A 27216-nucleotide genomic window follows, 5' to 3' on the forward strand; every position below is an offset into this window, starting at 1 on the left:
GCATTCATTCAAGCAATATTTCTTAAGCACTTACTATGTGCCATCCCTGGGTTAGATCCTGGAAACATGGATTTACATATGACGGATGTTACCTTCAAAGAACTCACAATGTAATGAAGAAGGCAAACAAAAGGACTGGTGATTTTCAAACAGAACTGTCACTTCTACATGACAAAAAAGAAAAACCCAGAGTGAAGGGCTCAAGGGCATCAAGCCCAGTGGCTTTCAGTTTTTTGCATCTTACTCTCTTCCATGCCCTGTAACATAGATATTCCACACATAAAATCTAACGCTGATTTTCTGGGGATATTTATTCATCTAACAAACACCTACTGAGTCCCCGCTATGTACTCTGTATTATCAAATAAATAGCAATGAATGTTGTAAGATATGCATTCCACTACTACGTGAACTACCATGTATGTCTGTGTGCAGATGGCAGGTATATGTGTTTTGACTTCTCTGGTAGTAAACTATTTCATTTCCCTGTTACCCCAACTCTTCAAATTCAGGTAAACTCCTATCCTCATCCCCTTTCCTTTATTCACAGAGAAGTTAAGGCCAGATACTTAATACCCCTATCTTCCCCAGGTCTCTACTTCATCAATAATCTCCTTTTACCCAACATTTTTAGGCTTTCCCCTTTCTCAGCATTCTTTCCCTCCAACCAGCTTCTGTGACTCAGAAAGTCCAACCCTCTATTCGGCACTCCATTCAGGCCACAGTTTCCTCTTTGCCTCATCTTTGCCAGGATTCTGATGAGTACTTTAGACCTGAGGGATGAGGCAGGCTTCCCAAAAGAAGTGGTGTTTTCCTCCCACTATCCACTCCCTCCTTAACAGATACCATCTATTCCCATGTTCCCAATCAACATTCTGGTGACTTCCAAATATTAACTGCAGCCTAGACAGACCTTTCTTATGAATGTCAGACAAGTAAAACTGCAGCAGAAACAATTTGCCTGTTCCAGTCTTCACAAATTACACAGAAACTGATGAGACGTCCTTAACATCACTCTATGATTCATCACTTCCCTTCCATCTATCAGCAAATCCAGTAGCTCTACACCTAACATACTGCTCAAATATTGAATGATATTTCTTTCAAAAAACAAACTGATTGCACAAAGGTCCAAATGCATGTAATCTTATTTCTACCACTTTATGTGGACACTATTTATGAATTTCTCTTCTCCTAGTCTCTAAGCTTCCTATTTAGTGGTACATTCTGGGCACTTAACATGTATTAGCTCATATCTCCCTTTTGGGCTTTGTTCTGAATCTCAAATGATCTTCATGAAAAACTCTGAGACATAACTATGTTCATTTCACAGATAAGGAAAATGAGGCTCGAAGGGGTTAGGTTCACAAAAGGGCATACTATACTGGTGTGTACAGAAAAGTCACAAAAATTATGAATCATTTAGGATACACAATTTCATATCACACATGGAAAAATCTAAACTGGATTAAACGGTAAGGAAAATTATTAGCTGTCAGAATAAGAAGTCCAGTAATGGCACAAGTTCAGAATTAGCTGATTTGCCTCTTGGTAGTTTCATCAAGCACTGTGATTTTCATTCTTTCTCCATTCTACTATCCATAGCATCACCTTTATCCTGAACCTGGGTCCCTTTGTAGCATCTAGACTATAAGCTTTTAGTTTTCTTCTTGAAGCAGAAAGGGCTTGGTTGACTATGGCTTTTTCTCCCAAACCACTTTCAAATTTTATTCTCTTTTCTCATTGGCCAGGAGTGAATTACATGCCTATTACTGAACTAACACCCTGGCAGTGGAAATAGGATTACCCTTAAACCAACTGACCAGCTCAGGTCAATTCCCTAAACCACACTGCTGCTACTCTGCAGGGCTGTAGCAGAATGGATGCTAGGGAACCAACCACAATGCCCACTTTAGGCAGTGCTGGAAAGAGAACTCATAGCCAAAGCCTCTGAGAGCTTGAAGCTAATTACTGTTAATATCAATCAGCTTTTCCATCTCCAAAGACTAGCCTACTTACAATGAATATTCAATTAAATACACCAGAGTTGTGATTATTTTTAAAAGGTGTGCTTGTGTAGGGAGATGGGGGATTGGCATGGGATGGATTCAGACATTAATGAAGAAAAGAAAAATGTGTAGCTTTGATCTTTCTGTCTAGCTTTATCTTCTGCTGCTTCCTACCTTGAAATTCATGACCTAGGAATACCACTGAGCTGCTGGTAAACCTCCTATTCTCTTCCCCTATCACCTCCCCACCAAATTTGACTCTTATACTTCCTTCACCTCTGATCATGGTGGTCCCACCACCTAGAAATGCTGGTCCTACTCCAACCTAATCCTACCTCGTGCTCTTTGGGAGGCTAACTCCTATTCATCTCATGTCAGCTCAGACCTCTTCTTCAGAAAGTCTTTTAGGAGTCTCTGGCTACCAGAGCAAGAACCCATTCCCTATGCTCCCTCTTGCACACAGTCCCCTGGTGCTTCATTTTCCTCACAGTACTGAGAATGTCCATGTAATTGATCTATCTGCCTTGCCCAGAACAACTGTAAGCTTCTGGAGGGCAGGTACCATCTGTTTTTCATCTCCATGACTTCCATTCCTGAGTCCAGGACCTGGCACATAAGAGACACTAAGGAAACACTTGTTCAGCTGCAGAATGAACCAGCAATTCCCTTCCTTTACACAATCATGCCTTAAATCAGAAGGAAGCCTTTCTCTGCTAGTAAATACTTGGCATTCAAAATGTAAGGTATCTATAAACAGGAGGCAGAATACAGTTTTTTGACTTTCCACACACGTAGCCTTATTCTTCACACAAATATTTTAATCCTCCATAGCTGTTCCTTCCTCCACTGCAAACGCAGTAGTTGATTTAGGTTTTTGTACTTAGAATTATTTATTTAAAACCATTTTTGACAGACTTTGCTTTGTTTTCCCTGAAATTTCATGTCCCTAATATTTACAAATCAAACACCTCTCCAATGGCCTCCTACAATGCATGACCTCCATCTCCTTGCTTGTGTCAAAGGTGTCCCCATTTGATTTCTCTTTTCTGTGCTCATCATTGCCCTTTCTTGTTTTCACTAAAGTTATTTACTTAATCTAATGGGCTTGGCAACTCCCTGGTCAGCTTCGAGACCCTCTTCTTGTTTCGCTGATCTTCATTCACCACCACTCCTGTGCCTAATGGATTCCTAGTTATTGAACTGACACTGCAGGCAGCTTGTGGTCTTTATGGGAAGTGCTGCTGCTGTCACTTTTACTTAATTTGAATGTCACTAATATTGAATTCTTCAAAATGAGTTAAAAACCAAAATTAATTTCACAAACATTGCTCTTTAAAAAATTTAAGAGAGAAATGTTTCACTGCAAATGCACATATTTTAGCATTGTTTTGAAATGCCCCTTTGAAGGCACCATCTTTTTTTCATATGTAAAAACCTACTTCCCCAGAAAATTGAAAACCAGCTGCATTGCTCATGGGAATGTCAAGTGATACACCCCCATGGAAAACTATATGGTGGTTTCTCAAAAAATTAAACACAGAATTGTCATTTGATCAAACAATTCAACTTCTAGGTATATATACACACAAAAAATACCTGAAAACAGGAACTCAGATATTTGTATGCTCTTGTACATAACAGCATTATTCATAACAGTCAAGCAGGCATAAACCAAATGCCTGTGGATGCATGAATGGATAAACACAATGTGATACATATAATGAAATATTTTGCAGCCTTTAAAAGGAATGGCATTCTTATCCATGCTACAGCATGCATGAACCTTGAAGACATTATGCTGAATGAAATATGCCAGACAAAAATGGACAACTATTGGACGATTCACTTATATGAGTTAGTCAAATCTACAGAGAAAGAAAATAGAACAATGGCTACACAGGGGCTGTAGGAGAGAAAATGGGAAGTTATTGGTGAGTTGTGGGTATAGTGTTTCACTTTGGGATGATGAAAACTCTCTGGAGATGGATGGTGGTGATGGTTATACAATAATGTGAATGTGCCTAATGACACTGAACCATATAATTAAAGATGATTAAAATGATGAATTTAATGTATATTTTGTCACACTAAAAAATAAAAATTTTAAAACCCCACTCCCTCTCATTTCAACTCCCTAATGCCCTCCCAAAATGGAAAGAGAGGTTCCAAAGATATTTTTATTCAAAGGTGTTTGAGAGTTTACTTATGAATAATATTGTGCTTTTCAGCTAGAATGTTATTTGATTTTATTTTTTAATAAAATGGTAAAAATTATAGCTCAAAAGTATTAGATTAGTTCAGAACTTTCCTGGAAGGGAAATGTTCTCCAAAACAGGTCTTATCCTAATCAGCAGAAGCAGGGCTTGGATTGCTGCTTGCTGGAAATGAGCCTGGACTCTCCAAGGATTGCGGCTGAGGGATGCCATTTTCATGTGATTTAGGTGACAGTAACAGGTTATCTGGAATGAAGTGCCAGACCTTGTTTTCTCTCCTCACAGTGATGCAAGAAGAGTTGAGGGATGCATTGGCATCTGCTGTCATTCCCAAGAACAACTGCATCTTACTCTCCAGGAAGCCACCCAACTTCCAGTTCTTCCAATCTCCACCCACGCCAGACACTCTCTGTCATGAAACAAGGGATGGAGACTTATTAAATTTTAATGTTCCTCTATCTGAGTTTGGCCTTGAATAGAGACACTGTGAAAACACTCTGAATTGCCCCTCTGAATGAACTGGCTCCCCAACCAAGGAACCCCCACATAGAAACTGCTAGCAATGCCCTGAAATGTGTTGTGCTTCTCTGCCTTGACAGAACTGACCTTTTAACATCATATGCTCTTCCTTTCCCTTATTTGCATAGATAACTGCTTCAGGAAACATAAATTTTCTCTTTTTTCTACTGTAAAGCTTTAACTAGTTTTGTACCCAGTATATCCTCTTAAGCAATAAAGACAATTCCCCTCTTTTTCTTTGTTTCTTTTTTTGTTTTGTTTTGTTTTTGAGACAGTGTCTTGCTCTGTTGCCCAGGCTGGAGTGCGGTGGTATGATCATGGCTCACTGCAATCTCAAACTCGCAGGCTCAAGTGTTCCTTCCACCTCAGCCACCCAAGTAGCTGGGACTACAGGTGTGCACTACCACACCCAGATAATTTTTGTATTATTTGTAGAGGCATGGTTCTGCCATGTTGCCCAGGCTGGTCTTGAACTCCAGGGTTCTTCCATGTTGCCCAGGCTGGTCTTGAACTCCTGCAGCTATATCTGCCCTTGAAAATACAAGGGCAGATACATGCAGAGGTTCTATGATGCTTAGACAAGGGATTCAGGTATCATGCGATCTGCTCAAGCGATTTGCCCACCTCAACCTCCCAAAGTCCTGGGAACACAAGCATCAGCTACAATGCCCAGCCCACCTCTTCTTCTTATATGATCTGTTTGTGTGTGTATGTACCATGCATTGCAAATATTTATTGACAGGTCTGCTAAGTCTATGACTGGGAGCCCCTGGAAGAAGTGACTACATCTTATTGAGCTTTACAAATGTAGTGTGTAGCCATATAACAACCTTACAGTAGGTATTCAATCATTGTTTATAGACTTAGCATAGATATGATGGAAAGATACTGATTCAATCCTACTCACTGCCATTCAGTACAGATGCGTAACATAGTTTTCAAAAAAGCAAATAAAAGTTGCTTCCAATCTAATTATGTAATTCACCAAAAATTTTAAATCACAAAACCATAAAGCTATCCTGAAACTACTGATTTACTTGACTGCCACCTGCAAAGCAGAGACTATCTTACTCATCTTTGCACGTGCAAAACCTACACAGTTGTACATACTCAACCCTCAATAAATGTTGCTAAATGAATCAATGACCTTAAAAACAAATATACTCCAATCCCCACCATTAGTTATTAGAATTGAGACAGGTTATTTAAAATTTCATGTTTATATATTGTTTCTAGCTAAAGTTCCTGAAAGATATGGTCCTTCTTTAACACTTCCCTCATATAATATACACATAACACTCTCCAATATGTTTAATTCATTGTATTAATTATTATAGGTGCTTCACTTATCGTATTCTGGATTCAAATTCAGCAGAGACTACCCTCCAGAAGTAATGTGAACACCACAAAAAGTCTGCAACTCTTTGTAGCAGACACTTCTGATGGGCTACACATTCTCAACACTCTCATTTTTGCCACCTACTGAAGTATGGCTACAAAGCCAAATAGCATATTTCACAGCTTCCCTTGCAGCTACAAGTGAGGTTGATGACAGATTCCTCCCTAGGGCACATAAGCAGAAGTTTGATGGGAAACAAACAGTTCTGGAAATGACAAAAGCGGAAAGATCTTAACACCACTCTTCCCCTTTCTCTCTGCCTTAAATGCATATGTGATATCTAGAACTGCTACAGAACATGCTGTGACCACAGGGCTACAAACATGAAAAAAAGTCAAGAGAATAATAGTCACATTGGCTCTGAAATTATGGGCTACTTGAACTTTGTTCTTCATTGTTCCCCTCTGGACTTGACAGTCTGTGAGAAAAGTAATTCCCTGCTTATTGAGCCATGGTTAGTCAAGTCTTCTACAACTTTCAGATGAACCACTGCAAAATGACACATTTCCATTTTAACCAACAACATAGGATTGTTTAGCTCTTCTTTTAAAAAGAGAAAACTGAAATCCTAGCAAAATGTTCTGGTCTGGGTTTCACAACTCCTATTATGACTTAAAAAGATGATTAGGTATAGTATGAATAATTGCTTAGCAAGGAAGATATACATTAGCAATACATGTTGTTATGAGTAAACACTGACATCAGAGGTGGAATCAATCCAGATGACACTGTGAAGTCCTGAGGATGGAACTTTCTTGCTTAGCTGGGGTCCTAAGGTACCCAGAAAAGTGCCCAGATCATTCATGAAAACTTTTGCATCAATGAATGGGGATGGGAATGTGTTCCTGTGTATCTGGTCATTAATGTGTCAACATAAAAATATAACAACTGTACCAGAAAGTATGCCTCAGGAACACAGGCTTGGTTTAGCTAACAGAAAGGGAGCACAATTTATCTCTTTGGGCAAAGGAATCTGCCCAGCAGGTATCTTCCAGGATAGGGGTCAGCAAACTATGGCCCATTGACCAAATCCATCCTGCTGCTTGTTTTCGTGTGGTTTGTGACCCCAAAATAGTTGTAACATTTTAACATGATTGGAAAAAACATTTTATGACACATGGGAATTATATGAAATTCAAAGTTCTATGTCCATAAAGTTTTATTGGAAAATAATAAATAAGGCATGCTCATTTATCTACATAGTGTTCATGTCTGCTTTTGTGCTACAATGGCAGCAGTGAGTAGCTGTGACACAGACCATGTGGCCTGCAAAGACTGAAATATTTGCTGGCTGGCTCTTTGTAGAAACAGTTTGCTGGCCCTTGTTCTAGGGTAGAGTATAACCATAACCTGAAGGGCACTGGGACCTGAAAACCCCAGCCTCCTTTAGCAACATCAAGAAAGAATTTATGGGTCTTTGCAGGACTAGCCTCTGAGTTATTCTGTACTTTCCCACTCCCAGGTAATTTAAATGAGCTAAATTATGCTGAATTTTATCACTTGGGTCAGGCAACGAGGAGACAGAATATGATTTCCAAATTTCTCCTTGGTCAGCTAAATGTGATATTACATATACTTACTGAAGATGAAAATTTCTATAGAGGTCCTTTTCCCACTATCAAAAACAGGGGTAAAATATAAATATCCAGAAGGGTAATTCAGCAGCATTAAAAGCTGAACATGTCCACCCCCAGCAAGTCTAAGTGGCCAGTAATAGATGGCTCCCCTATTCCATGCAAGAAGAGACTAGAAAGAACGAAGTTATTATAGCAATGAGAAAGACAGGGGAAGAAACTAAATGGAAACTGAAAGACTGAACCCACAAAACTCATGCTATTGTCCTCACAAGTCTGCCCACAGTAGCCTGACAATGATGATGTGGCTGCCCAAGCTGGTCCTACGTGACTGTTTAGCAGTGCCAGACGTTCAGACCACATGCAACAGTGTAAGGACATGGTCTTCTCTGGACCCCACGATGCTCAGTCACTCCGGTTTACTTGTCTACAGAAACAATTTCATCTTTGTAAAAACAGTTCGCTATAATGGAATCCAGTTTTCCAAAGACTACTTAAGTTTAATCACCACATCAAATATTCACTTGTCCTACACTTGATATCTAGACAACCTAAAACAATGGAAATTAAAATAATGCTTAACTTAGGTATTGCAGCATCAGTAAAGTGGGGACAGACTTTGGAAGATGTCCAAGGCATGAATATTAACTCTTCTTATTCACGAGAATACAAGGGCAGATACATGCAGAGGTTCTATGATGCTTAGACGAGGGATTCAGGTATCATTCTGAGAGACTGATAAGTGGTCTACACTGGTGACTTTAAAAATATTTTTAACTATGATACTACAGAAACAGATTTCACAGTGTGAATCCATGACCAGTCATCTTTATGTATATGAATTGAACCATGTTTTTATGAAACATTATTTTCCTTTACTACATATCATCTACTCTTTATTTGTTTAAATAAAGTAGTTCCTCTTGCATCCTTCGGGGAAAAAGAAATAGACATACTTTTCTCAATTCATCCCAGTTAGTAAAATTAAAAATGATGGACATTATATATGAGACAAACATAAGACAACTGAATGGTAAAGAGAAGGCAGACCATCTAAAGACCTTGAAGGACCTTGAATAACCTGGTGGTGAGTTCTTTCAGCTTCCTTTTGCCTCGTATAGCCCAGACTTAGAACTAAAGAAGCCTGCAATTTGGGAACACCTCTGAGCACAGACAAAAAATAACACACAACAAGAGCTTGCTCTCTTTAGCCAAAGGACCAGGAAAGAGACAGCGTAGCAAGATAGGAAACATGTAGACAATAACTGCTCTACTCGAACATTACAGAAAAGAAATGTGACCCAACCACCACATCAGTAAAGGCTGATTGTAAAACCTAGACTCACACCCTCACCAGGCTGCACTTAGGTACCCCAGTACTCCCAGGAGAATGCCACAGAAGGCCAAGTAGGGAGTCCAGGTTTTCATCTCTCTCAGTTGGTAAAGAGGATACCTCCTCATCTCCAAAATGTCAGTTGAGATGATATGGCAAAGCTGGACTTTCACCTTTACCAGTTTATAAGAGGTGAGCCTTCCTTCCTGGGATTGCGTCAGGTAGACAGTTAGGACTTTCACTATTACCCAGTCATAAGGAAGAAGTCCTGCCTTTCAGGTATCAACTGAGATTGAGCAGGGAACCTGGATTTATAACTCTACCTAGCAGTAAGTGAGTGGTATCGCCTCTTTTCCCTGGCCAGACTGGCATTTTAAAAAGCGAGCTGAAACAAAAGGTTTAAATAAAATCTAGAATCTCATAACACAACATGTAAATATCCAGGCTTCAACAGAAAATCACTCATAACCAGGAAGATACCAAACTGAAAGATAAAAGACATTCCATAGACACCAACACCCAGATGACAGAGACATCAGAACTGAGAAGAATTTTAAAGCAGCTATGCTAAAAATGCTTCACTAAGCAATCACACTTGACACAAATGGAAAAATAATAAGCTTTTTTGAGAAATAAAGTCTCTACAAAGAAATAGAAGACATGAAGAATAACCAAATGGAAATATTAGAACTGAAATATATAATAAACAAAATAAAAAGTTCCAGTGGATAGGCTCAAGAGCAGAATGTAAGAAACAAAGGATAATTCAATTGGAAAGGGTAGAGGGCACTTGGAGAACAGAAATGTTCTCCACCTTGCTTTTGGTTACATGATACAAGTATCAAAACTGATCGAACTTAACACTTAAACTATATACTTTTATTGTATATAAAATAATCTTGAAAATATAACAAAGCAGAATTAAATACAGGCACTAGATATATTTTATTTTTCAAAAGATATTATAAATGACCTTTGACTTACATGTTTTCATTCCTAATTCTATCTTCGGCCAACACACATTAATTGAAATCCAAGCGCTACCATTTTCTTACAATATATTTTCAAGTATGGACAAGTTATATCATCTCTTTTCTGTAAAATGGCAATACTAATATTACCTACTTTTTACATTCACATTATTATTGTGTTGATAAAGAGAAATAACACATATAAAATTCTTGACACCTACCATGTGTTCAATGAACATAAATCCTCCACTTTTACCCATTGTCCTCTTCCATCACAGCAGACAAATATTACATGCTAAAAATTTTAATAACAGTTAAATAAACAAAATAGTACCATGCACTTTTAAAGGATAAATACAATATAGACATAAAAAGTGCAACCTACCTGGAAAAGACAAACTAAAGTATAATTCAGTAAGAAAACAAGAGAAAAAAAAACAAAAAACAGCTTTTCAAATACATTAAAAAAAAAAAAAAACCTGGGAGCAAATTGGGAAATGAGGTTAAAAACAAGACATAAAAGCAAATATCGCCACCTTATAACATAGCTTCTACTGACGAGCTGACTGCATTCTCTGTGAAACCAAGCTAATGGAAAAAAAGGTGATCCTAATCATTTAGGAAGTCTTTACATATGACAATTGGGTATTTTGGGAGGGAAGAAGGAAAAAGTACAGAATCAACATATTCAAAGGACTTTTCATCCTCTAACATGAAGGTGGTGATACCTATTTAAAAAAAAGAAAGAAAGAAGACTAAGAGATGCTAAGCAACATGTTTAAGGCCACCATAAAAATGGCAAATAGAAGGCTGGGTGCAGTGGCTCATGCCTGTAATCACAGTACTTTGGGAGGCCAAGGTGGGCACATCACCTGAGGTCAGGAGTTCGAGACCAGCCTGACCAACATGGAGAAACCCCGTCTCTACTAAAAATACAAAATTAGCCGGGCGTGGTGGTGCATGCCTGTAATCCCAGCTACTCGGGAGGCTGAGGCAGGAGAATCACTCGAACCCAGGAAGCAGAGCTTGTGGTGAGCCAAGCTGGTGCCATTGCACTCCAACCTGAGCAACAAGGGCGAAACTCCATCTCGGGAAAAAAGAAAAAAAAAGAAAGGCAAATAGAGAAAAAAAAATGACAAAGGGGAAATGAATGAAGTTCAGACTGTTTGACACCATATAGTTCTCATGCTACTCTGGGGAATAAGATTTTTTTTTCCTCTGCATTTTAGTTATTGTTTAGTAGGTAAATCATGGGCTTTGGAGTCAAATCTGGCTGTCCCCACTGACTAGCTGTATGGCCTTGGTCAAGTTACTTCCCTTTAGGTGGGTGTTGTTTTACCTATAAAATTAGAATAATAACTTCTTTATAAGATTTTAGAATAATTAAATAAAAGCATATTAAAAGTGTTTAATCAATACCTGGCACATAGAAAGTCCGCAGCAAACGGTAACCACTGCTGTAATTATTACTTCCTTTACTGTTATTAGTATCATTTTAATGATACTGATTTCTTCAAAAATCAAATACCTAGATCATTTGTACATACATCTGCATATACCTGTACACACAGCTCCACTAACAGAAACAGGTGATTAGTGTTGTTAGGGAAGGTAGAAGGTTACAGAGGTCAGACACAGGCTTCTGGGAAGAAAAAGAGAAACTTAAAATTCTCTTGAAGATTTTGGTCTGGAAATAAAAAAAATAAGAATAAGAAAATTCCAGGCAGAAACATAAGTATCTATCAAATCACAGAAATATGTAAAAGCATGAGAGGTTCTGGTATGACTTAATGAACATGAGCATTTCTCTTCTCAGAGAGGGTGGGGCAAGACAAACTTAGCAGGCAATTTTGTTTGCTTACTCTGTCTATTCATAGTAACATTCAGACTAAAGGAACATTCAAGTTTAAGGAACTCCATCCCTTATTGCACTTGATCTTCACAAATGTCTATATATGTGTGTGTATATATGCATAAAACATATATATTTATTTTTATAATCAAAAATCATGTTCTCCAAAATGAGAGATATAATGATGAAGGAAATGGACAGAGTTTAATTCATGAATTGAGAATTAGCACTTTAAAAATTTGCGGTGGTCCAAAGGCTAAAAGTAGTTCAAAGTTCAATGGAGCCATTGATAAGTATACAAGTTACTAAAGACTCCTTAATTAAAAAAAAAAAAAAAAAAAAAAAAAAAAAAAAAAAAAAGTTCCTTTTCAAATATATCAATTTTACCGAGAAACCTGACAAGATACCATCAAAGGTGGTATTACTAATAACGGTTCAATACTTCTGAACGTACCTTGGTCAATCCTTTGAAATAACATTGTCCAATATAGGAGCCAGTAGTCCCTATTTTAAATTAATTATGTTTTTTATTTTAAAATTTAGTTCCTCAGTTGCACTAGCCACACTTCTGTAGTCACAGGTGGCTGTGTACAGCATATGTGTACAGCACTGGGAAAACCCAATGTTAAAGTCAATTTGTTTTGTTCTGTAAATGTTAGTTTTAAAAAGAACAGAGAAAAGTAGAATTTGAGGTCAGAAATTACTTTGGAAAATTATTTTCTTTTCTATAGTTATGTAATTGTTTGTAATGATCTAAGTAACCACATCTACACTTTCAGATTTAGAAAAAAAATGCAATTATTACACATTTTATTCTAAAAATTTAGCTCTTTAATAAACAGTTTCATAACCTGTCTACTGTCCTTTCATACACATTCTAGACATAGTTTTATAAAAACGACTTCCTATTTATTCTAGACAACTCTCAGATCTTTGAATAATCTGTCCCCCAAACTGATTGCTTCTGTGTCACAAATCACAGTTATTTTCTTGTTACAAGCTTTTAGAGACCCCAGATTATCTATGAGGGAGAAAGAGATAAATAGGGATTCAGAGATAAATCAGCTCTGGTAAAGCTCACAGTCTCCTAAAATAGTGGCTCACAAATGTCTTCCCAGAGAAGAAATAATTATGTGAGGAAGCTCTCAGTGGTCCTCAGAAAAATGAAAAAATAAAAAATAAAAAACAGCTCTGTAAGCTTTCCGTTGGCCAAATGTTTTCAGTGTAAAGATCTGTTCTTTATTCTTCTACTGTCTTGTCCGCATATTTTGGTGTTAACCAAATTTTATGAAATTAGGTAAGATACATTAAGTGTGTCTGTATCTGTGCACATGAGTTTTAATGTTAGCAAAAAGAAAACAAATCTATAGAAATTCTATGTCCCCTGTTTTGAAAACTAGGAAAGCTAAACGTTTGAGTACGTCTATGCAACTGACCAAAAACTAAGCTAGCCAATAGTTATGTTTGCAGATGATAATGGCGGTAAGGGAAGGTGGAAATAAAAGCTGCAGAGAAAGTAATAATAAGAGGCTGCAAAATTGAAAAAGGAAATGTTTACCTCCAAGCCAAGAAAATCAGGAAAGACTACAAGAAAAAAATAATACAGGACCCATTACAATGAGTGCATGCAGACTTGGGTATTGGAATAAGAAATGTGAAATTTTTTTCACTGAGCAGGTGGAAAGTCAATAGACGTTTAAAGCAGGGAGAAACTTAGCCCATGTGGTTTCAGTAATATAGATGAATAAACACAGGCTGGCAATATTCCTATGCTGATATACAAGCATCCTTCGCGATGCAATTTGTCTCATTAAAACCTTCTCTCCTATTCCAACATAGACCTGTATTCCTTAATCTCCTAAAGTATTTATCTGCACTACCCAGGGCAGTGCATTTCCACTTTTTCAAGTCACTACCATAAAGTTAGACATTCCATAAATAATGTTGTTGTTCATCAACACCATTACCTACATCCCTTTAGACACCGGGGCCATCAGAGAAGATACATAATGACTGCTGGTTCAAATCAACACACATCCCATATCCCTCATGTTCCCACCCATGCATCCTACAGCCCAGCACTGGTGGATGTGCATCCTACAGACCTCTTAATCACATACATGCACACTGCTCTAAGAAACAAGTGAAGAAACAAAACATCAAGCAAATGGCAGACAGTGTGATTGCATATTTAGGGAAGGATTTATATTCCTACTTAGCTTTTCAAATCAGACAATGCTTCTAAAATATTTTACCAGTACTCTCATTGGTCTAGATCTCATTGGCTGGTGTATTAAAAAAAAAAAAAAAGGCTAAAGAATCCACTCGGAAAGATTAGCAATTCATTTTATGGTGGTGTAAATTATTTCTAAAGATGCTTCCAGTCAGTTCTCAATATGACAGTCATTAAAACATTGTAAACACCAACTGTTACAATCTAAGTCTCTCCTTAAGATTAGGGAGAAGGGAAAAAAAATCAAGTACACAAAGCTCAGATCAGAGAAAGTCTATCAATCCAAGTATTTGCCTCTTTGGCTACTGCTGATAGCAAAAGCCATAAGGAAGACAGCAGCACTCTAAGTTCGTGTTTCCAAACCTCATCTGAGTTTTTCTGCTTTGCTCTTTTATCTTCACCCAGCCCACTGGCTCCTTCCCATGAGTCAATTAACATGTTCAAGTCTTGCCCTATATAATAATCTCTCCACTTGACTATTAACTTATTTTAAAACTCCTCCCTCTTTTCCTCCTTCCCCACCGTAACACTGTCAGATGTACATTATTTTTTGCAGTGTAGACAGACCTCTATGGGCACTATTTTAAGCATTTTAAATTAGTGTTTGATAAATATTCACTACCCTCCCCTTAGGGCAGAGTGTCTGTCCCTATACAATGACTTTGGCCTTGGCCACGTGAATTTGGTCAATGAATGTAAGTGGACAAGATGTGAGCAGGGGAGTTAAACATGCTTAGGTAGTTTGATTCAGCCCCTTACGTAATTCTGATAACCAGAGGAAGAGCATACCCACGATTGTTGTTGAACAACCGCTCTGTAAACCTGGACCCCAGAATAAGGCACACACTTTGTTTACAGAGCAGACCCCAGCCAGAAGCCTGGAGTCAAGCTGTGCCCAACTGAAGACTATGAATGAGAAAATACATGTGTCCTTGTTAGCTGCTCAGATTCCACACAATAGCCAATACACCTGCCAGGAATACTTAAATTCTAGGAACTAGATGCATTAGGATCCCATTTTATAGATGAAAAGACTGAGACAAGGAGGTTGAAGTAATTTGTCAACTCACATGCTACAAGTAGCAGAGGCAGGATCTGAAACAAGCAGTGCAACCACATGTGTACTGGTAAGCACTCCATCTTTCCATTCTCAAGAACCCCATCCACCTGTTATATCTAATGCCCACCTCCCACCCAGATCTCAATCCATTATAATCTGGCTCTTCCACCTGCTTCTGATTCTACCAATGACCCCTTAATACTAACTCTGGAGGATGCGTCAGCCTTTCGCCTGACAACTCAATTACTTTAGGCATTGTTGATCACTGGCAAACTCCATGCTCTCCCTCCCTTGGCATCTGGCACTTTACTTTTCTTGGTTGTCTTCTTCCTCCTCCATCTATTACCTCCCAGATCTCTTTTTCCCTCCTGAATATGCACCTTCTGTTTGCCAGGAACTTTGCTGGACACTGAAGAGTAATTAGTGAGTAAATCAGATGTGGTCCATGCCTATGAAAACTAAGAAACTAGCAGAGAAGACAGATATCACACAAACAGAATGGTTTCAGATACTCTAAATTGTAAAAGTGCACACAGAGCATTGACAGGCTTGTGTGTGGTGAGAAGAGTGTTTGGGAGACAAGAAACCCCCACCTAGTACAGGGGTCTAGAAAAGCTTTACTGATAGTGTGCAGGAATCCACCGGGCAAAGAGGCAGCTAGGTGGATGGAATCACATGTGCAAAGCCGGAGGGACAGTGATACACTGAAGCCCTCAGCATGCATGAGGCACAGAGGGTGTGGGAAGGTAGTACTAGGCAAGGCTGGAGAGGGTGGCAGGCTCCAGATCTGTAGGAGTCTACAGGCCACAAAAGGATTTTGCTTTTTATCCTAAAGCCAATGGGGTCTCCTTAGGGCTCAGCTTCTAGAAGTCTTCCTGTCCTATCAGCTGCTGTTTGGGGTCCCTTTGGATTCTTCAGGGCCCTACCAGACCATTGCAGAAGGATGTACTGCAGTGCAAAATATTCCTTGTGCATTTGCCACACCACCAGTGCTGACGCCCCCCCACCCCCATGGTTGCTTTAATTCAGGCTAAAGACAATAGTGATGTAACTCCGGTAATGTCAGTGAGGATTTAGAGAAACAGATGTTTGAATTGATGGGTCTGGCCCCTTCAAACACAAGCTATGGATTGCAAGCTAGGGATGCAATCCACAATAGCCATGCCTATCAGAGCAAACCCTGAAGTCTCACCCTGCAGGCAGCAGAACTGAATCTGGGAAGCAGCTGGTGCGAGAAGAGTTGGCTGTGACAACTGATACTAAAATAAACCAGAGAGTACCAGGCATTTCACCAGCCATAAACCCTATGCCCTCATTTGCATGGCTGACTCCTTGTCACTCAAGCCTCCACCTAACCATCATCATCTCAGTGAGGATATTTAAGTTGCTTCCCAGGCAAACAGCACTACATCTTTCTGTTTTGATTCTCTACATGGCAGTTGGTACTCTGTTATTTAATGGCATATGTGTTTGTTTCCTGTCTATCTCCCCCAACAAAATTGTAAGACTTAAGAGCAGGGACCTTGCCAGTTTCATAATCCTCACACAATGGCTGGCAAGTGGGCAGCATGCTGTACGTAATTGTTGAATGAAGGAATAAATGAGAATAGGATGCCTCTTCTGTGTTATACATATTCTCTCATCCCTCTGTCTCTCATATTTGTTTCCTTCTGTACGGCTGCTTTAGCTATTGCTAAAAGGTTCTTTAAGGTCCAATAAATGTATGCAAGGTCTGATACACATGTGTATCTCTGCATCTTTCTGATTAAAGGAAACTTAGCTTTCATCCAAGAATCAAAGAAGCCACATCTGTTATGAACTGAATTGTGTCTCCCCCCACCCCTACAAATTCATATGCTGAAGCCTTAACCCCTAATGTCACCACATTTGGAGATACGGCCTTTAAAGGGCTATTTAAAGTTAATAAAGTTATAAGGGTGGGGTCTTAATCCAATATGACTGATGTTCTTACAATAAGGGAAGAGACACCAGAGTGTGCAAGCACAGAACAAAGGCCATCTCCAAGCCAAGTAGAAAGGTTTCAGGAGAAACTAAACCTGCTGACACCTTGATCTTGGACTTCCAGCCTCCAAAACTGTGAGAAATTCAGTTTCTGTTGTTTAAGCCACCCAGTCTGTAATATTTTGTTATGGCAGCTCTAGCAGACTAACACAATATCCCTGTAAAGTTAAGAACCACTGATAAGAAACTACTTATTTATTTAAGCACGTAGGTTGGCTGTATACATTACATAAATCACTTCATTTATTCCCCTCAACAGTCCTTCTGGGTGAATAGGATTGTTCCCATTTCACAGATGAAGAAATTGAAGCTCAAAGAGATTAAGTTATTTACCCAAAGTCACTGAACCAGTCAATGAAGTCAGGACCTAAATCCAGTCAATAGTTAGTCTTGGCCACACACTAGAATCATCTGAAGAACGTATACAATCACTCTTCCCTGGCCAACCATGAGCAATCCTGAGTCAATTGATCCTCATATAGCCCAGGCATCAGGTGATTATAATAGGCAGCCAGAATTAAGAACCACTGAGTAAGGCACCCACAATCCCCAAACTGTGTGATCTCTGTCTGAAACTGCCATCCATTCTTTACTAAGTCTGATTTTCTTGGACTAAAGTGTTAGCAAAGAAAAGGAGAAAGTACTTGGTGATTCTGCTTTACTTTTAATTATCCCAGGCAAGGCCCTACTGAGCACTCAGGAGGAATGAGGTATACACTAAGCTTCAACCACCTGGCCAGCAGAAGCACCCACCTAATTCTATTTTGAACTCAAAATGGATGGCATGTACTTTGGAGTCTGGCATGGTGTGCACATCTTGCACCAGAGATGCAATGTGTCCACGTTTCCACTGCCAGAATACAGATACTTACAGTTAGGACCCCTCCTCCTCTCTGCACCACATGTTACTCTTTCATAAAATAAGGGAGACAAACTTAATGTGTGAACTTCCTTTCAGTTCTACCATTCTGAGTTTAACATTCTCTCATGTGCTCAGAAGAACCAAGTGACGACCATGTGCACATAAGAATGCAGTCAACAAGACCATGGCAGGCAGCCCCAAATACTCACTGCTGGTACCGCTTCTGTCAAAAGACTCCCATTCTTAGGATGCTCAGGGAATACTGGTAATTTTGTCCTAGTTCACCTCCAACCACCCCACTTTCACAAGAATTCAATGCTCGCTTGGGATAAAGTCTTTATGGTTCAGGTGGGATCTCCCCTCTAACTCTAGGGCTACAGCACACGCTATTATCTCTGATCACAAGACCTCGGCAGTCCAATCAGAGAGACCTTACCACTTGTGTAGGAATTAGTGAGAAATAACTGTTCTCTCTCTCACCCTATGTAAACCTGGAAAAACCTGAGGCAGGAACTGCTACAGCAATCCATACCTCTCAAGATGAAAGCCTCCATGTGAGCAAAAGGGGAGCCAACAGAAGAAAACAGAGCCCAGGCGACTCAATTAGAAACCCGTAGATCTCTCAGGTATGGGAGACAACAGATCGCCTCTTTTGACTTAGGCCTGGTAGAGTTGGATTGGGTTTTCTGAGACTTGCAATTCATATAGCATATGTCATGTGAAAGAAAACCTAGTCTCTCATAATTTTAAGGGTCTTTAGATGTCAGTAAAGTGTGCTGGTTTTCTAGCCTTGTGTGTTAGGTAAGAAACTTAGACTTTATCCTGAGTGCAGCAGGGTGCCCCAAATAATTGAAGCAAGCAAAAATGGTGTTTCAAAATTTTTAAAAATGATACTGTCTCCATACAAAATACATTTGAGAGGTTCAAAACTAGTGTCAAAAAAAAAAAAAACTATATTTAGAGTCTCTTGGGTTTTCCAAGTGAGAAGAAATGAAGGCCTAAGTTAGGACAAAGGTAATGAGGATGAAAGAAGATAGGTTTTGAGATCATTTAGATCAGGGGTTGGCAAACTTTTTCTATAAAGAATTAGATGGTAAATATTTCAGGCTTTGCAGACCATTTTATTGGTGATGATATTGAGGAAAGGTGTCTTTGAGGTGGCAACTATTAATAGTCAGCAGTGCAGACAAGATCATAATTTCTAATTCTGGTATCACTAGTACCTCTATTGCATTACATTCCCCTCTTCCATGCTTCTAGATGAAAAGATATTTCTCTCTCAGCCTTGAGACCACCATGTTACATGTAATAATAATTATACATGTAATACATGTTACTAGACATCAGTAATGTGTCCTAGCACTTCTGAAGGACTGTCTTCCATCTCAAGAGCCTTAAAGTCTTATCTTTGTTATGCACATTTCCAAGCATTTGTGCTTTATTTTTTTTTAAGATCTGATTTTTCTTAAGTGGTTGTGAAACATACATCACACTCCTTTGCTCTAACGATTATTCACTTTTCTAATCTGAACAATGTGTTATGTTAAAAGAAGTAGAGAATTTATTCAAGCCAAGAACTAAGGCACTCCTTATTCAGACTCATGACAAGAAAAGAATAAATCACAGACATGCATTATCAGAACATAACCACAGTCAACTCCAATTGAAGACCAAAAAAAATCCCACTAAAAGGCAAGCAAAATGCCTTATGACTGCTATGCAAAACCAAAAACCATACAAAAAGAAAAAGGCTTGAAGAAAATATGCCAAATACTAACAGTGGCTGTCTTCTGAAGGTGAATTCGTGGAGATTTTTTTTCCTATTTTCCAAAAGGTATATATAATAGGCATGTAATTATAATTATCTTAAAAGGTTAATTTAAAAGGTAGGAAAATGTTACTATGTTGCATTAAAAAAAATCTTAAATTTCTAATTGTATCTTACTCTAGGATATTACCAGAATATATTAAATTAGGTTAAAATTAGGTTTACAAACACACTATGCTTTCAGGTCTAAATATATGATATAGCTTAAAACAATAAATTATTTTTCTCTCCATGCCTAGACAGTGACTCTTCTTTGTTTAAATATTTCCAGACACCATACCCTCCTCATTATTATTCTATTTTCTACTACAACTCCCTTTTATCCCACTCACTGACAAAAACTTAACATGGCTGGCAGACTGAGTATCGTAAGTTCAGACATCATTACTCCTTATGATCAGAAGAGAAATCGCAGAAATACTGTGGTCTTGCTCTCTGCCTGCTTCTTTTGGGGAAGCCTTACTCCACTGATCCCGCCCTAAGAATGGGGACCCAGATGTCAAAAGCAATATCACAGAGCAAATGGCCATGCCAATAGCTGAGCCTGTTTAGTTTGGCAGTTGGCTCCTCTAAAAACCAGGTCATTAACAATCTCTTACCCCCATCCCTACTCCAAAGATGAAGAATTGGTGGGTAGAAGCACAGAGAAAGAGAGGAAAGAAAGCTAATAGGGAAGGAAAGAGACAGCTGTGGAGAGGCCCTTAGGGACATCTCTCCATTCGAAGTTTAAAAAGACCCATTCAGCAGAAAGGAACAGATGGGAAGGTCTCTGGGAAGCAGTCAGCAGACTGTATGCTTAAATCAAGATCCAGAAGGCTGCAATCTTCATGCCCAAGTACTCCCAGAGTTCTTAAGCAAAATAGTTCTGTACCCCACAAATTCTTTTTCCGCTTGATCCTTTCAGGCGCACTTATAGTTGGTACCACTTCAATAATACCTCCCAATTGCCAAATAGAAAAAAAATATGCTTGCCCCAAGAAGTTCCATACAGAGGAAGCCTCTGTTTCAGGGCTGAAGGTATTCTGGTTTGCACAACTGCCTTTGTCAAATCTGAGTGTGTACACATGCAGAACAGCACTAGAATGGGACTTAGGACTCTTGGGCTTTCTTCTACTTCCTATCATATATGATTCAGAAAGCCCAATGTTGTGTGCAAGATCTGAATTCATTTAACAATTATTTTCTGAGTGCCTACTGTGCCCCAGACATTCTTCTAGGTGCTCAAACACAATTTAAAAAAATTACAATTATAGAAGGGAATTCCTGATTAAAGGAATCATCTTCAGAAATGAGAATGCCTAATCTACATTTCAATTGCTAACTTTCTTAGAGACAACACAATAAAATGTACATAGACACTGAAACATATCTGAAAATAAAATATGTGGGCAGAAGTACAAACTCTGGAATCAGAAACTGAGAGTTCAAATACTGACTTTTCTCTGGGTAACTAACCAGTCTATTAAAAAAGACCTAAACAGTCTGATGTAAGAAGACCCTCTCTCTGCCCCTAAATAGAATCAGTCAACTCATCTTACAATGAAGACCGTGATCAACAAGCCCCATTCGTACCTAGAGAACTTCCAATGCTTTTTTCAAAGTGGGCCACTCAAATATGAGCAAAGTCTCTAATATTGTCAAATATTCCAGGATGAACAAACAAAAACAAATAAACAATTAGGAAGAAAGAACTATGAAGAGAGTATACTTAAGCAAATAAAAATATCATTAATACATGATAATCAATAAAACATAGAAACATTACATTCACAAAATAGGATGCTGAATTTTTTTCCAAAAACCAAGGTCTTAAAAATTAAAAATTACATGGAAATTGTAAATGCCAGAGAAACATGAAAATAAAATTTACCCACAAATAAAAAATAACAGTTGAAAAATAGCAAACATATACTTTAAAAAATAAGAACTAGTCCAGCCAATTTATCATCTCAAAAATAAAAGCTGGAGAAAGAAAGAAGAAAATACATAAAAGAAAATCAAATAAATAATTCAAAAAAAATCCCAGAAATGAACAACATGAGTTTCCATTTGGAAACACTATGAAATACACAACACAGTAGACAAAAATAGACTCAAACCTAGGCATATTCTCATGGAATTTCTGAACACTAAGACTAGAGAAAAGATTCAATAATTTCAAGAAGAATTAAGTGTGTTTTATACAAAGGAGTAAAAATCAGAATGGCTTTAGATTTCCCAAAAACATGACTGGAAACTAGAATATATTAGACACTTCAAAATTGTGGGGAAAGATAATTTCCAACTTTCAAAAAAAAGTTTAAATCCAGTCAACTTATAAATTAAGTACAAGGGTAGAATAAAATCTTTTTCAGATATGCAAGTTCTCAAAACTATGCTTACCAGGTAGCTTTTCTCAGGAGGATGTACTCCATCAAAACCAAGGTGAAAACAAAGAACACTCAGGATCCTAGAGTGAAACTAACACAAAAGCAAGAAAGGCATCCCACGGAAAATGGTGAAAGGAAATCCAAAGGCAACAGCTATGGAGCAAGTCAAGAGAAAAGAATGACCTATTTGGAACAAATTTCAGAATTATCTGGGGGGATTTCTTCAATGAGAAAAAATTGTTAGGATCCCTAATATATGAATGTATTGGAAGGAAATTTAACAAACAAGGGAACTTTTTATTTAAATTAGTGATAAGTTTATACAACACTTAGCATATAACAAAAAATCACTAAGCATAGTTTTAAAAGACAATGACTAATTTTTAAAATTATGTTCACATATAACTTTAATAAAAATAAAATCTAAATTTTACCTATATAAAGTGCTTATTATACTTCCTGGCATATAGTACTTGATACATTTAGCCACTATTCTAATGATGATTTCAACTATACATACATATCAGGCTTCACTTCCAACTGCTTCTTCCACTAAATAGCACCAGGTAAGTTACCTACCTAGAGCTTGTTTTCTTATATATAAAATGGGAATAACTACAATGTTGTCAGCATCAGAGAGAACGTTTATAAGCCACAATACTTGGTATACACGTAAGCATTTAAGAAATGGTAGAGAATATTTATCTATATTTGTATATGAAATTTATATATAATGTTTGTATATAAAATACTTGTATATAAGATGTTTTATTGCCTAAAATCAGAATCCTAATTTAGAAATAATGACACTAAGAGGTCACAGAAATACAGTGGTTGAATGTAGGAGCTGCAGTGTTTCTGAATGTTTAATGAAGGATTTTAAAATTTTAAGATAAAATGAGCTAAGCAGCCTCCACAGTATACCAAGAGAAAGAAAAGACCAATGAAACATTAGGGGGATGACTAGACAGACCAGATCAACATGAAACCCCAAAAGAAAATGATGGATGGAAAACCTTGTTAAAAGAATATATTGATGATTACAAGAATAAAATGTCGGCCGGGCGCGGTGGCTCATGCCTGTAATCCCAACACTTTGGGAGGCCAAGGCGGGTGGATTATGAGGTCAGGAGATCGAGACCATCCTGGCTAACTCGATGAAACCCCGTCTCTACTAAAAATACAAAATAATTAGCTAGGCGAGGTGGCGGGCGCCTGTAGTACCAGCTACTCGGGAGGCTGAGGCAGGAGAATGGCGTGAACCGGGGAGGCGGAGCTTGCAGTGAGCTGAGATCGCGCCACCGCACCCCAGCCTGGGCGACAGAGTGAGACTCCATCTCAATCAATCAATCAATCAATAAAATGTCATGAAAATAATCAAGTAAAAGTAATGCATGTGGATAATCAGTAAGCTGTGATAAAGATAGATGAGCATAGGTTAAGAACTATAACAATGAGTTTACAAATAACTTAGATACTGTCTTCATATAGCAAACGCCCCTCATTTGGTCCAACACAGATATGCTTTTCACTAGAAAAACAAAGTGTTTTCTAAGTCTCTAGCCTCGACAACAACCATCAAAAAGTCCCAGGTACAGAACAGAAAGGGATGGTACCTTTTCAAACTTGGACAGTAATTTGTTGCTTTCCCAAGTTCCCATCAATGGCCTCATTAAGGGACTGTATCTAAGGAAAATGAGATTACTTACTTTACTTACACACATTTACCAAAAGAAAGTGAAAAAATACATTATTTAAAAAAATATTTTATCAACAACGATTAATATTTGCTAGAATAGCTTACATTACTCCAGGTATAGCTAGTCATTTATAGAAAGCCTAGAAGGAAATGTTAATAATCCTTGGGGTAACTATGGGGTATGTCAAGAGTAGCAGGCTCGGTTAGTGGCAAGAGATCAAACACTGAAGTTATCTGAACTTGAGTTTGAATTCTTACTCTCTCATTTACCAGCTACTGGCCTTAGAAAAATTATTTAATCTTCTAGGCCTCAATTTTTTCATCTAGAAAATGGAGATATTTTCTAAGATGTTGCTATGAAATTTTTTTAAAGAAAGGAAATGGAGATAATATTAATAATCATCTCATAGGATTATTGTGAGCAAGTAGGATATTCAAAATACACAACAACCAGTATGGCCTGAAAACAAACAAACCCATCAGAATACATATACATATACACACACACACACAGACCATCAACAACCAGTATAGCTGTATGTACCAGGGTTCACTGGCTGAAGAGCAATTCTGGCTGCTAATATCAGTGAGTACCTAATAAATGTTAACAATTGGTACTGTTAGTTTCTTATTTGTGTTTTTATGATTTCTTTCTTGCTCTGCTGAATACAAAGGATTTTCATGACCAGATTATAATGTTTTAAAATATTAGCTTAATAGGGAAATTTAGAAGATCTGGTACTGGAGTCAATTAACAAAATGCTGGGAAAAACAAAAGGAACTTAAAACTCTCATTACTTGAGTCACGCACTAGGCACATTGGAGAGCCCCAAGACCTTGGCCCTAGTCTGGCTGCCTTCATCCATAATTTAAGAAAGATTCTCGATCCCTTTTAATATCCCATTTGCAAACCCCTGTAAAGTGGGCTCTGTGCCATCCCTTCCAATCATGGCAATAATGATGAAAGCCTCAAGAAAAAGACTCAAGATATCAAGTTCTAAATCCAAGCTCTGCAACTAATGAATTATATGTATAATTATATATATAATTATATATAACTAATTAATTATATATAATTAATGAAATATATATATATATAAAATTATATACTACCTTGGGTAAGGGAGTCTTAACATCCTTGTTTGTGAAAGGGGAAGAAGAGCACCTGTTCCAGCTGCCAGTGCATCAATGGTGGCTCAGATGAGAAACTGTATTTTGGAAAGCACAGAGTATATGTAAAGCCAGGGTGGCATGATCTCAGTGATGATGGCCCTGGGGTGAACCCCAGAAAACATGCAGGTGCCAAAGCCATCAGCTATTGAGTTTCAGATAAAAACAAAACAAACAAACAAACAAAAACCCTGGCCAGGCAAAGCAGTCAGAGGAGGCAGGATTCATAAGGCAGTACAGTGGTACTTACCAAGCAATAGACTTGAGCATCAGCCAAGGAGAATCACTCTCCCTTACCACTAAAATCAGGGACAAAAACCTGAACACCCTAGAAACCTAAATCTTAAAGCCTCTGAGAGCAGGAAGGAGGCAGGAGATAGGAGAAGGAAAGGGAGATCATGTGTCTGTCTTGGCAAAATTGTGAAGTTAACCAGGTTTATTTTCAGCATCTTTTTTACCTTTCCTTTCTGACACTCCCCCTACTTTCTGTTGTTTCACTTAAATCCCAACCCCAGGCTGTAGTGTCAGAGCACTCTCATGGTATCACCTGGCTGGCTGGTGCACCCAACCCCTACTCCATAGGCAAGTGCCTACCAAGGCCTAACCTCTCCAGAATATGACTCATGTTCTGAAAATTATATCCTCTCTTGACATTTGAGAATAGAAGTCCTCCTATTCCATTCCTACCCTACCTGGAGTTAGTTATTGTAAAGTAAATGAATTCACAAGAAATAATAAGTCATTCTTTAATAGTTACAATTTTAAAGAAAATTCTGAAGATGATAAAGTCCTGATCCAATATTCCCCAAATATCCTTTTTTTTTTAAACGCAATTTCACTCTTGTTGCCTAGGCTGGAGTGCAATGGTGCATTCTCAGTTCTCTGCAACCTCCGCCTCCCAGGTTTGATTCTCCTGCCCCAGCTTCCCGAGTAGCTGAGACTATAGGCATGTGCCACTATGCCCAGCTAATTTTTGTATTTTTAGTAGAGATTGGGTTTCTCTATGTTGGTTAGGCTTGTCTTGAACTCCCGACCTCAGGTGATCTGCCCGCCTCAATCTCCCAAAGTGCTGGGATTACAGGCATGAGCCACCGCATCTGGCCAAATGTTCTAATTAGGAAATTGGATGAACATTTTGTTAGGCAGCATCTTTATCAAGCCTAAACAAAGACAGGAGGGATCCAAGGTATGGGAAGTCTCATTTAGTGGTCCTCAATAGGTTCCTGGAAATGACACCTTTAAGTGACACAACATATTATGAACCCAATTTTACCATAAGTTAACTGATATAAACAGGAGTTACATTCCCACAGCATATTTCTGGTCCTAAAAACCTAAACTTCTAAAGATCCCAAACATTTCTAATATGAAACATTGAAATCAATGTGAGCTATATTTACATTTTTCCAAGTATGTATACATATATTTTAAAAGATAGAATAAAAACAACTAAGATAATGACTCACCCAAATTTTTAGTGAATCTGTGAGTGAGGGTGGTCATAATGTGTTGGGCTACATCAAGGAACAAAGTTTGCAAAGTGAAAATTGTCAGAAGCACCTCTGACCACCATGCAGGTCAAACACAAAGGAGAACAAATGAAGTGGGTTCACTGAGCACTTATGTACCGCACTGTTTACTGTTGCACATCTGTTTTATTACGGTCTACTTTACGAATTTTTATTTTACTATCATCTGTAGTCAAATTTACACCAAGAGCCCAGGAAACAGTAGCTGGGCTTGGCTGAAGATCTAGGAAGGGTCCTAAGGGGAAGGAATGGGACATCAGCCTGGAGCAGGAGATCCTGGCAATCTGGGAAGGACCCTGAATGCTAAGAGGTTTGGACTTTATTTTATTGGCAGTGGAGAGTCCTGAAGAGTTGGAAGCAATTATGTGTCTACCGCTCCCTAGAACTAAACAATCCCAAACTGTATCTTCGTATCTTCATTTTCACCTAAGAAACATTTCTAACATCTGCCCACCCTGTCCATTTATTTTCCCTTATCACCCTATTACTACATTGCTTTAGCTTCCCCCTTGCTTTTTCAACCTTTCCAGACTGTGAACAAACTTTCCATTTCAGTTAGTTCATTCTATTTAAA

At 38.2% G+C, this 27216-nt stretch overlaps 1 protein-coding gene across 4 annotated transcripts in view; it reads right to left on the minus strand.

Annotated features, from left to right (window-relative positions):
• SAMD12 (sterile alpha motif domain containing 12) overlaps window positions 1-27216 on the minus strand; it is a 474157-nt gene that overhangs the window by 435073 nt on the left and 11868 nt on the right. The window lies entirely within an intron of this gene.

The sequence above is a fragment of the Chlorocebus sabaeus genome, chromosome 8, assembly GCF_047675955.1.
Source record: "Chlorocebus sabaeus isolate Y175 chromosome 8, mChlSab1.0.hap1, whole genome shotgun sequence".
NCBI classification, from domain to species: Eukaryota; Metazoa; Chordata; class Mammalia; order Primates; family Cercopithecidae; genus Chlorocebus; species Chlorocebus sabaeus.